The sequence below is a fragment of the Triticum urartu genome, chromosome 7A, assembly GCF_056163025.1.
Source record: "Triticum urartu cultivar PI428250 chromosome 7A, HENAU_Tu73, whole genome shotgun sequence".
Classification (NCBI taxonomy): Eukaryota; Viridiplantae; Streptophyta; class Magnoliopsida; order Poales; family Poaceae; genus Triticum; species Triticum urartu.
This window is the reverse complement of record NC_141879.1, coordinates 490,840,033-490,853,264: the sequence shown is the minus strand read 5'-3', so window position 1 is coordinate 490,853,264 and position 13,232 is coordinate 490,840,033.

The following is a 13,232-nucleotide window of genomic DNA, read 5'->3' as shown; positions in this document are numbered from 1 at the left end:
TATTTGGCGGATAAGAAGGATGGCAAAGTGAAAGGTATATTTGATATACACGTTATTGATGTGTACCTTACTAATGCTCGCAGTAGCGCCTGGGTATTTGGTACTGGTTTTGTTGCTAATATTTGCAACTCGAAACAAGGGCTACGGATTAAGCGAATATTGGCTAAGGGCGAGGTGACGATGCGCGTGGGAAATGGTTCCAAAGTCAATGTGATAGCCGTTGGCACACTACCTCTACATCTACCTTCGGGATTAGTTTTAGACCTAAATAATTGTTATTCGGTGCCACCGTTAAGCATGAACATATCTGGATCTTGTTTGATGCGAGATGGTTATTCATTTAAATCAGAGAATAATGGTTGTTCTATTTATATGAGTAATATCTTTTATGGTCATGCACCCTTGAGTGAGTGGTCTATTTTTACTAAATCTTGATAGTAGTGATAGACATATTCATAGTATTGAAGCCAAAAGATATAAGTTTAATAATGATAGTGCAACTTATTTGTGGCACTGCCGTTTAGGTCATATTGGTGTAAAGCGCATGAAGAAACTCCATGCTGATGGGCTTTTGGAATCACTTGATTATGAATCATTTGATGCTTGCGAACCATGCCTCATGGGCAAGATGACTAAAACTCCGTTCTCCGGAACAATGGAACGAGCAACAGACTTATTGGAAATAATACATACTGATGTATGCGGACCGATGAGTGTTGATACTCGTGGCGGGTATCATTATTTTCTGACCTTCACAGATGATTTGAGCAGATATGGGTATGTCTACTTCATGAAACATAAGTCTGAAACATTTGAAAAGTTCAAAGAATTTCAGAGTGAAGTGGAAAATCATAGTAACAAGAAAATTAAGTTTCTATGATCTGATCGTGGAGGTGAATATTTGAGTTATGAGTTTGGTCTTCATTTGAAACAATGTAGAATAGTTTCGCAACTCACGCCACCTGGAACACCACAGCGTAATGGTGTGTCCGAACGTCGTAACCGCACTTTATTAGATATGGTGCGATCTATGATGTCTCTTACTGATTTACTGGTATCGTTTTGGGGTTATGCTTTAGAGACGGCTGCATTCACGTTACATAGGGCACCATCGAAATCCGTTGAGATGACACCTTATGAACTCTGGTTTGGCAAGAAACCCAAGTTGTCGTTTCTTAAAGTTTGGGGCTGTGATGCTTATGTGAAAAAACTTCAACCTGATAAACTCGAACCCAAATTGGAGAAATGAGTCTTCATAGGATACGCAAAGGAGACTGTTGGGTACACCTTCTATCACAGATCCAAAGGCAAGATATTCATTGGTAAGAATGGATCCTTTCTAGAGAAGGAGTTTCTCTCAAAAGAAGTGAGTGGAACGAAAGTACAACTTGACGAGGTAATTGTACCTGCTCCCTTATTGGAAAGTAGTTCATCACAGAAATCAGTTTCAATGATTCCTACACCAGTTAGTGAGGAAGCTAATTATGATGATGATCATGAAACTTCTAATCAAGTTACTACCGAACCTCATAGGTCAACCAGAGTAAGATCCACACCAGAGTGGTACGGTAATCCTGTTCTGGGAGGCAACCTAATTTTATTTTTATTCCTTACTTTTTGCTCCTATTTAGTAATAAATAATTTATCTAGCCTGTGTTTTAGTTGTGTTTTTTGTGTTTAATTAGTGTTTGTGCCAAGTAGAACCATTAGGAAGACTTGGGGAAAGTCTTTTTGATCTTGCTGTAAAAATCGGAAACTTTGGCGCTCACGAGAATTGCTGCCATTTTTTATTGGAGAGTGCTATTTAGTTAATTATTTTGGCAGATGATTAATAGATAAATTCCTCATGTCCATCAATTTATTTTAGAATTTTTGGGGTTCCAGAAGTTTGCGTTAGTTACAGATTACTACAGACTGTTCTGTTTTTGACAGATTCTCTTTTTTGTGTGTTGTTTGCTTATTTTGATGAATCTATGGCTAGTAATAGAGTTTATAAACCATAGATAAGTTGGAATACAGTAGTTTTAACACCAATATAAATAAAGAATGAGTTCATTACAGTACCTTGAAGTGGTGTATTGTTTTCTTTCGCTAACGGAGCTCACGAAGATTTTCTTTTAAATTTTGTGTTGTGAAGTTTTCAAGTTTTGGATAAAGCTTTGATGGATTATGGAACAAGGAGTGGCAAGAGACTAAGCTTGGGGATGCCCATGGCACCCCAAGGTAAATCCAAGGACACCAAAAATCCTAAGCTTGGGGATGCCCCGGAAGGCATCCCCTCTTTTGTCTTCGTTCATCGGTAACTTTACTTGGAGCTATATTTTTATTCGCCACATGATATGTGTTTTGCTTGGAGTGTCTTGTATGATTTGAGTCTTTGATTTTTAGTTTACCACAATCATCCTTGCTGTACACACCTTTTGAGAGAGAGACATGAATTGAAATTTATTAGAATATTGTATGTGCTTTACTTATATCTTTTGAGCTATATAGTTTTCGCTCTAGTGCTTCACTTATATCTTTTAGAGCATGGCGGTGGTTTTATTTTATAGAAATAATTGACCTCTCATGCTTCACTTATATTATTTTGAGAGTCCTTTAGACCAACATGGCAATTTGCTTTTAGGCATAATAAAAACTTCCATATAAGTGCATTGAATACTAAGAGAAGTTTGATACTTGATGATTATTTTGAGATATGGAGATGGTGATATTAGAGTCATGCTAGTTGAGTAGTTGTGAATTTGAGAAATACTTGTGTTGAACTTTGTGATTCCCGTAGCATGCACGTATGGTGAACCGTTATGTGATGAAGTCGGAGCATGATTTATTTATTGATTGCCTTCCTTATGAGTGGCGGTCGGGGACGAGCGATGGTCTTTTCCTACCAATCTATCCCCCTAGGAGCATGCGCGTAGTACTTTGTTCCGATAACTAATAGATTTTTGCAATAAGTATGTGAGTTCTTTATGACTAATGTTGAGTCCATGTATTATACGCACCCTCACCCTTCAACCATTGCTAGCCTCTCTAGTACCGCGCAACTTTCGCCGGTACCATAAACCCATCATATACCTTCCTCAAAACAGCCACCATACCTACCTATTATGGCATTTCCATAGCCATTTCGAGATATATTGCCATGCAACTTTCCACCGTTCCATTGTTATGACACGCTTCATCATTGTCATATTGCTTTGCATGATCATGTAGTTGACATCATATTTGTGGCAAAGCCATCATTCATAATTTTTTCATACATGTCACTCTTGATTCATTGCATATCCCGGTACACTGCTAGAGGCATTCACATAGAGTCATATTTTGTTCTAAGTATTGAGTTGTAATTCTTGAGTTGTAAGTAAAAATAAGTGTGATGATCATCGTTATTAGAGCATTGTTCCAGTGAGGAAAGGATGATGGATACTATGATTCCCCCACAAGTCGGGATGAGACTCCGGACGAAAAATAAAAAAAGGAGAAAAGAGGCCAAAAGAAAAAAAGAAAGAAGGCCCAAATAAAAAAATGAGAGAAAAAGAGAGAAGGGACAATGTTACTATCCTTTTTCCACACTTGTGCTTCAAAGTAGCACCATGATCTTCATGATAGAGAGTCTCCTATGTTGTCACTTTCATAAACTAGTGGGAATTTTACATTATAGAACTTGGCTTGTATATTCCAATGATGACCTTCCTCAAATTGCCCTAGGTTTTCGTGAGCAAGCAGGTTGGATGCACACCCACTTAGTTTCTTTTGTTCAGCTTTCATACACTTATAGCTCTAGTGCATCCGTTGCATGGCAATCCCTACTCACTCACATTGATATCTATTAATGGGCATCTCCATATCCCATTGATACGCCTAGTTGATGTGAGACTATCTTCTCCTTTTTGTCTTCTCCACAACCACCATTCTATTCCACCATAGTGCTATATCCATGGCTCACGCTCATATATTGCGTGAAGATTGAAAAAGTTTGAGAACATCAAAAGTATGAAACAATTGCTTGGCTTGTCATCGGGGTTGTGCATGATTTAATATTTTGTGTGATGAAGATAGAGCATAGCCAGACCATATGATTTTGTAGGGATAACTTTCTTTGGCCATGTTATTTTGAGAAGACATGATTGCTTATTTAGTATGCTTGAAGTATTATTATTTCTGTGTCAATATTAAACTTTTATCTTGAACCTTTCGGATCTGAACATTCATGCCACAATAAAGAAAAATTACATTGAGAAATATGTTAGGAAGCATTCCACATCAAAAATTCTATTTTTATAATTTACCACTCGAGGATGAGCGGGAATTAAGCTTGGGGATGCTTGATATGTCTCCAACATATCTATAATTTTTTATTGTTCCATGCTATTATATTATCTATTTTGGATGTTAATGGGCTTATTTCTACACTTTTATATTATTTTTGGGACTAACCTATTAACCGGAGGCCCGGCCCAAATTGTTGTTTTTTTGCCTATTTTAGTGTTTCACCGAAAAAGAATATCAAACAGAGTCCAAACGGAATGAAACCTTTGGGAGCATTATTTTTGGAACAAACGTGATCCAGGAGACTTGGAGTGGACATCAAGAAACAATCGAGGAGGCCACGAGGCAGGGGGCGTGCCCACCCCCTGGGCGCGCCCTCCACCCTCGTGGGCCCCTCGTTGCTCCACCGACCTACTTCTTCCTCCTATATATATCCATATACCCCGCAAACATCCAGGAGCACCACGAAACCCTATTTCCACGGCCGCAACCTTCTGTACCCAAGAGATCCCATCATGGGGCCTTTTTCTGGAGCTCTGCCGGAGGGGGCATTGATCATGGAGGGCCTCATCAACTCCATGGCCCCTTCGATGATGTGTGAGTAGTTTACTTCAGACCTTCGGGTCCATAGCTAGTAGCTAGATGGCTTCTTCTCTCTCTTTGGATCTCAATACAAAGTTCTCCTCGATTCTCTTGGAGATCTATTCGATGCAATCTTCTTTTATGGTGTGTTTGTCGAGATCCGATGAATTGTGGGTTTATGATCAAGTCTATCTATGAACAATATTTGAATCTTCTATGAATTCTTTTATGTATGATTGGTTTATCTTTGCAAGTCTCTTCTAATTATCAGTTTGGTTTGGCCTACTAGATTGATCTTTCTTGCAATGGGAGAAGTGCTTAGCTTTGGGTTCAATCTTGCGGTGCTCGATCCCAGTGACAGAAAGGGAAACGACACGTATTGTATTGTTTCCATCGAGGATAGAAAGATGGGGTTTACATCATATTGCATGGGTTTATCCCTCTACATCATGTCATCTTGCTTAAGGCGTTACTCTGTTCTTATGAACTTAATACTCTAGATGCATGCTGGATAGCGGTCGATGTGTGGACTAATAGTAGTAGATGCAGAATTGTTTCGGTCTACTTGTCACGGACGTGATGCCTATATACATGATCATGCCTAGATATTCTCATAATTATTCGCTTTTCTATCAATTGCTCGACAGTAATTTGTTCACCCACCGTAATACTTATGCTATCTTGAGAGAAGCCACTAGTGAAACCTATGGACCCCGGGTCTATTCTCCATCATACAAGTTTCTCATCTATTTTATTTTGCAATCTTTACTTTCAATCTATATCACAAAAATACCAAAAATATTTATCTTATTATTATCATCTCTATCAAATCTCACTCTTGTAAGTGGCCGTGAAGGGATTGACAACCCCTTTATCGCGTTGGTTGCGAGGTTCTTATTTGTTTGTGTAGGTACGAGGTGACTCACGCATGGTCTCCTACTGGATTGATACCTTGGTTCTCAAAAACTGAGGTAAATACTTACGTTGCTTTACTGCATCACCCTTTCCTCTTCAAGGGAAAACCAACGCAGTGCTCAAGAGGTAGTAGGATCCATGTATGAGAACAAAGTGTGGACTTTGGTTGACTTGCCCAATGATCGGCAAGCCATGGAGAATAAATGGATCTTCAAGAAGAAGACAGACGCTGACGGTAATGTTACTGTCTACAAAGCTCGACTTGTTGCGAAAGGTTTTCGACAAGTTCAAGGAGTTGACTACAATGAGACCTTCTCACCCATAGCGATGCTTAAGTCCATCCGAATCATGTTAGCAATTGCCGCATTTTATGATTATGAAATTTGGCAAATGGATGTCAAAACTGCATGCCTTAATCGATATCTTAAAGAAGAGTTGTATATGATGCAACCAGAAGGTTTTGTCGATCCAAAAGGTGCTAACAAAGTGTGTAAGCTCCGGCGATCCATTTATGGACTGGTGCAAACATCTCGGAGTTGGAATATACGCTTTGATAGTGTGATCAAAGCATATGGTTTTATACATACTTTTGAAGAAGCCTGTATTTACAAGAAAGTGAGTGGGAGCTCTGTAGCATTTCTGATATTATATGTGGATGACATATTGTTGATCGGAAATGATACTTAATTTCTGAATAGCATAAAAGGATACTTGAATAAGAACTTTTCAATGAAAGACCTCGGTGAAGCTGCTTATATATTGGGCATCAAGATCTATGGAGATAGATCAAGACGCTTAGTTGGACTTCCACAAAGCACATACCTTGATAAAGTTTTGAAGAAGTTCAAAATGGATGAAGCAAAGAAAGGGTTCTTGCCTATGTTACAAGGTGTGAAGTTGAGTCAGACTCAATGCCCAACCACTGCAGAAGATAGAGAGAAAATGAAAGTCATTCCCTATGCTTCGGCCATAGGTTCTATCATGTATGCAATGCTGTGTACCATACATGATGTGTACCTTGCTATAAGTTTAGCAGGGAGGTACCAAAGTAATCCAAGAGTGGATCACTGGACAGCGGTCAAGAACATCCTGAAATAATTAAAAAGGACTAAGGATATGATTCTCGTTTATGGAGGTGACAAAGAGCTCGTCGTAAACGGTTACGTCGATGCAAGCTTTGACACTGATCCGGATGACTCTAAGTCACAAACTGGATATGTATTTTTATTGAATGGTGGAGATGTCAGTTGGTGCAGTTCTAAGAAAAGCGTCGTGGCGGGATCTACGTGCGAAGCGGAATACATAGCTGCTTCGGAAGCAGCAAATGAAGGAGTCTAGATGAAGCAGTTCATATCTGATCTAGGTGTCATACCTAGTGCATCGGGTCCAATGAAAATCTTTTGTGGCAATACTGGTGCAATTGCCTTGACAAAGGAATCCAGATTTCACAAGAGAACCAAGCACATCAAGAGACGATTTAATTCCATCCACGATCAAGTCAAGGAGGGAGAGATAGAGATTTGCAAGATACATACTGATCTGAATGTTGCAGATCCATTGACTAAGCCTCTCTCACGAGCAAAACATGATCAGCACCAAGACTCCATGGGTGTTAGAATCATTACAATGTAATCTAGATTATTGACTCTAGTGCAAGTGGGAGACTGAAGAAAATATTCCCTAGAGGCAATAATAAAGTTGTTATTTATATTTTCTTATATCATGATAAATGTTTATTATTCATGCTAGAATTGTATTAACCGGAAACTTAGTACATGTCTGAATACATAGACTAACAGAGTGTCACTAGTATGCCTCTACTTGACTAGCTCGTTAATCAAAGATGGTTAAGTTTCCTAGTCATAGACATGAGTTGTCAGTTGATGAATGGGATCACATCATTAGAGAATGATGTGATTGACTTGACCCATTCGTTATCTTAGCACTATGATCGTTTAGTTTATTGCTCTTGCTTTCTTCATAACTTATACATGTTCCTATGACTATGAGATTGTGCAACTCCCGAATACCGGAGGAACACTTAGTGTGCTATCAAACGTCACAACATAACTGGGTGATTATAAAGATGCTCTACAGGTGTCTCCGATGGTGTTTGTTGAGTTGGCATAGATTGAGATTATGATTTGTCACTCCGATTGTCGGAGAGGTATCTCTAGGCCCTCTCGGTAATGCACATCACTATAAGCCTTGCAAGCAATGTGACTAATAAGTTAGTTGCAGGATGTTGCATTACAGAACGAGTAAAGAGACTTGCCGGTAACGAGATTGAACTAGGTATGATGATGCCGACGATCGAATCTCGGGCAAGTAACATACCGATGACAAAGGGAACAACGTATGTTGTTATGCGGTTCGACCGATAAAGATCTTTGTAGAATATGTAGGAGCCAATATGGGCATCTAGGTTCTGCTATTGGTTATTGACCAGAGAGATGTCTCGGTCATGTCTACATAGTTCTTGAACCCGTAGGGTCCGCCAGCTTAACGTTCGTTGACGATATAGTATTATATGAGTTATGTATGTTGGTGACCAAATGTTGTTCGGAGTCCCGAATGAGATCACGGACATGACGAGGAACTCCGGAATGGTTCGGATATAAAGATTGATATATGGGATAATAGTGTTTGGTCTCTAGTCTGGACCTAAGCCTGAGACTGAGTGCTTCTACTGCAAAGGGACTGGTCACTAGAAGCGGAACTGCCCCAAGTATTTGGCGGATAAGAAGGATGGCAAAGTGAAAGGTATATTTGATATACATGTTATTGATGTGTACCTTAGTAATGCTCGCAGTAGTGCCTGGGTATTCGATACTGATTCTGTTGCTAATATTTGCATCTCGAAACAAGGGCTACGGATTAAGCGAATATTGGCTAAGGGCAAGGTGACAATGTGTGACGCCCCGAGACCGATGCGCCAGGTGTCTTCCAGTTATTCGCCGTCGTTGCCATGTCATTTGTTTGTGTGTTGCATTCTTGTCATGTCATCATGTGCATTGCATCATCATGTTTTCAAAACTTGCATCCGTCCGGGTTCCCCCAGTTTCGTCCGTTTTCCGTTCTGAGCCCAGACACACTTGCACGCGCCCGCGGCACGTCCGAAATAGTATTTTATAAGTGGCCAGAAAATGTTCTCGGAATGGGTTGAAAGTTGGCATGCGGTCTTATTATAGTGTAGGTAGGCCACCTGCCAAGTTTCATCACATCAGGAGTCCGTTTGACGCCCCAACGGATAAATATAGCGGTAGTATAGCCGGTCTTTTCGTCATACGTTTTCGGTCTCCGGAAATCGTGCCGGGCTGCATCTCTCCCCTCTTCTCTCAGACCAACCCGCTCTCCACAGTCCACACTTGACCTCGTTTTCCTACCCCTCTTTGCACAGTGCATCGGCCCCTCACGCGCGTCCGAAAGTTGTCCCGAACCCGACCCGGGCAGTCGTCACTGTTGGGTCCGGATCATCCCCAAACGTCTATAAAACATCACCATTTCCTTGTTTGGACTCCCTAACCTATTCATCTCCGACCGTCCGATTTTAATCGGATGATCCAAAATACTCCTGCCTATATTTATTCTGGTATATATAGCAGTCCACCCCTAGTCCAACCCTAAAATTTAGCTCCTTTGTCCCATCACCCGCCGCCACCTTCCAAATCCACCTCGGGATCCTCCCAGATCCTCGAACCAACCAGTGCACTCCACCAATCATCCAATCCACCATCCAACCATCTCCCTTATTTTGCGCCATCTTCCCCGCGCGACGCAGGAGACAGGAGACCGGCGACCACCCCGGCAAGCTCCGCCGCCTGACCTCAGAACGGCCAGGTCCGACCGGCCTCCGTCAGCCCCGCCGCGCCTCCATGGACTTCCCCGGCCACCGCATGCCTGTCCTGAAGCTCGTCTGCCTCCCCTGCTTCGGCCTTGCCGTCGAGCGCCGCCTCCGCCCGTTTCCCCGTCCCCGGCGATGTCTGCAGCTGCGCCAAGCCGCCGCTGGCTCTGCTTCACCTGAACCGGGGTCCTCGTTCTGCCTGCTCCTCGCCAAGTCCCCCTGCTTCACCTGCTCGTCCGAAGCCAAACGCGCTCAACGGCCTGCATCGCGCTGCCGTGCCTCCGCCGCCGCCTGGAGCTCTAACCTCCGCCGGAGCTCCGCCGTCCCCGCGCTCCTGCCGCCCCACCAGATCCGGCAGGTCCTCGTCGCCGCATCCGCGCCAAGTCCCTCCTCGCGCCGCTCCCCGTCTGTCTCCTCGTCGCACCGATCCGTTGACCGTGTCAACCAGCGGCTCGTCCCACGCCTCTGCTTGCTGCGTTGACCCGATCCGGCCTTGACAGGCCCAGCACCGCCCCCTTCCAAACAAATCTCCCTCACCACCGATCTGGGCCAGGCCCACTGGGTGAGAACCCCCCCCCCCATGCACTTTGGGCTAGCCAGATTCGGCCCAGAGTCTTTTTTTAGGCTCTGTGATTTTGCTTTTTATCCAGAGTTTGCCAGTTTTACAGAAAACCCCCTGTGGTTCATGCATATCATATCTCTCAAACTATGCATCATATGTAAAAACTTTAAATATGAAAAATGCTTAGAATTTTGTGTAGGTCCATAATATGCTACTTTCATCTATGTTTAAAATGTTGTTTGATTAAATTTGCTCAATTGCCATGCTAAAATGCTTTAATTCATAACTTAATAACTGTAGCTCCAAACCTAACAAACTTTATATGTAAATGGGGTAGAAAAATGCCTAGTTTAACATAGTGGCATCACTTTGCATGTTTAATAACTCTAAAATTGTGTTTAGGGCAGAACAGTACCAAACCTTAAAATATGCACATGAGGAGTTTTCGGACTTGTTGTTTGTTGTTCCGGCCTCATTTAAACTTGCCTAGATAGGTAGTTTTCTTTATGCTTCACCTCTTTCCATACTAGCCAACATTTAATATTGTTGAGTACATAAACGAGAGAGAGCTAAATAAGTCACGTGGTGTTTCGCCACTATGCAAGGGAGTTGCATATTGAGCTCCACTTACTTTGTAGGATTGTTTGTGCACTTTGCCATGCCATGCATATTTAAACCGGACATGCATCATACTCGATTGTGCATCATGCCATGTTGATGTGTTGATTTTTTACTATGTGATTTTCTTCTTTCTGGTGTTGCTTCTTCGGGTTGGTTCCGATAACGTTGCGTTTGTGAGAATTCGTTCGACTTCGTCCGTTTGTCTTCTTCATGGACTCGTTCTTCTTCCTTGCGGGATCTCAGGCAAGATGACCATACCCTCGAAATCACTTCTATATTTGCTTGCTAGTTGCTCGCTCTATTGCTATGCCGCGATACCTACCACTTGCTATATCATGCCTCCCAAATTGTCGTGACAAGCCTCTAATCCACCTTTCCTAGCAAACCGTTGTTTGGCTATGTTACCGCTTTGCTCAGCCCCTCTTATAGCATTGCTAGTTGCAGGTGAAGATGGAGTTTGTAACATGTTGGAACATGGTTTTGTTGGGATATCACAATATCTCCTATATTTAATTAATGCATCTATATACTTGGTAAATGATGGAAGGCTCGGCCTTATGCCTGGTGTTTTGTTCCACTCTTGCCGCCCTAGTTTCCGTCATACCGGTGTTATGTTCCTTGATTTTGCGTTCCTTACACGGTTGGGTGTTATGGGGACCCCTTGACAGTTCGCTTTGAATGAAACTCCTCCAGCAAGGCCCAACCTTGATTTTACCATTTGCCTCACCACCACCTACTTTTCCTTTGGGAGTCGCTCTCCTGAGGGTCATCTTTATTTTAACCGCCCCCCGGGCCAGTGCTTCTCTAAGTGTTAGTCCAAAACAGAGCCACTTGCAGCGCCACCTCGAGGAAACTTGAGGGTTGGTTTTAGTTGTGCGTAGTGTTCATCCGGTGTTGCCCTGAGAACGACATATGTGAATCTCCTATCGGGATGTCGGCGCATCAGGCGGTCTTGCTGGTCTTGTTTTACCATTGTCGAAATGTCTTGTAACCGGGATTCCGAGTCTGATCGGGTCTTCCTGGGAGAAGGAATATCCTTCGTTGACCGTGAGAGCTTGTGATGGGCTAAGTTGGGACACCCCTGCAGGGTTTGAACTTTCGAAAGTTGTGCCCGCGGTTATGGGCAGATGGGAATTTGTTAATGTCCGGTTGTAGAGAATTTGACACTTAACTTAAATTAAAATGAATCAACCGTGTGTGTAGCCATGATGGTCCCTTTCCGACGGAGTCCGGGAAGTGAACACGGTCTCATGTTATGCTTGAACGTAAGTAGTTTCAGGATCACTTCTTGATCATTATAGTTTCTCGACCGAGCTTTGCTTCTCTTCTCGCTCTCATTTGCGTATGTTATCCACCATATATGCTAGTGCTTGCCGCAGCTCCACCTTACTACCCTTTTTCCTACCCATAAGCTTAAATAGTCTTGATCTCGTGGGTGCGAGATTGCTGAGTCCTCGTGGCTCATAGATACTTCCAAACAGTTGCAGGTGCCATTGATGCCAGTGCAGGTGACGCAACCCAGCTCGAGTGGGGGCTCGATGAAGAATGTGTTCGTTGTGTTGTTTCGTTTCCTTCCGATCAGTAGTGGAGCCCAGTTGGGGCGATTGGGGACCTATGCATATGGGGTTGTCTTTATTTTGGTTCCGTAGTCGGACCTTGATTGTATCTGGATGATGTAATGCCATATTTATGTATTGTGTGAAGTGGCGATTGTAAGCCAACTCTTTATATATTTCTTATTCAGTACATGGGATGTGTAAAGATTACCCCTCTTGCGACATGCCTACTATGTGGTTATGCCTCTAAGTCGTGCTCCGACACATGGGAGATATAGCCGCATCGTGGGTGTTACAAGTTGGTATCAGAGCCTTCCCCGACTTAGGAGCCCCCTTCTTGATCGAATCGCTGACGTTGTTGAGTCTAGAAAAATGTTTTGAGTCTTATAGGATTATATATATTAGATAGTAGGATTCTTTTTACTCCTCAGTCCCTTTGTTGCTCTGGTGAGGCCTCCTGACGTAGAGTTTTGGCTCTTCTCTTCTCAAATTTCATGAATTTTTTAGGATCACGCGGGTATCTTGGAATCGTTCCGATGGTTTTGTGACGAGAACATTGTTCTTGGTGCCTCCTGACATTTAGGGGTTGTGGCAGTGTCTCGGGGAGTTGAGCTCCGAGGTGTTGTTGTCACAATTTTATCGTTGCAGTTCTGGAATACCTGAGTTCGCTGACATCGAAAATCTCTTTTATGCAGTTGTTGGTGAGATAACCTCGACGCCACCCAGTACTGGGGCGGGATTTCGGGAGTATTGCCATAACTAGTATAACGGATTCTTTTCGAAGGTTGAGGTAAATGATTTTCGAAGGTTTCTTGGTTATGTGTTGAAGGATGGATACAGCTGGATGTAGGATTTGCTAGCTTTGGGTGAGATATTATGCTTC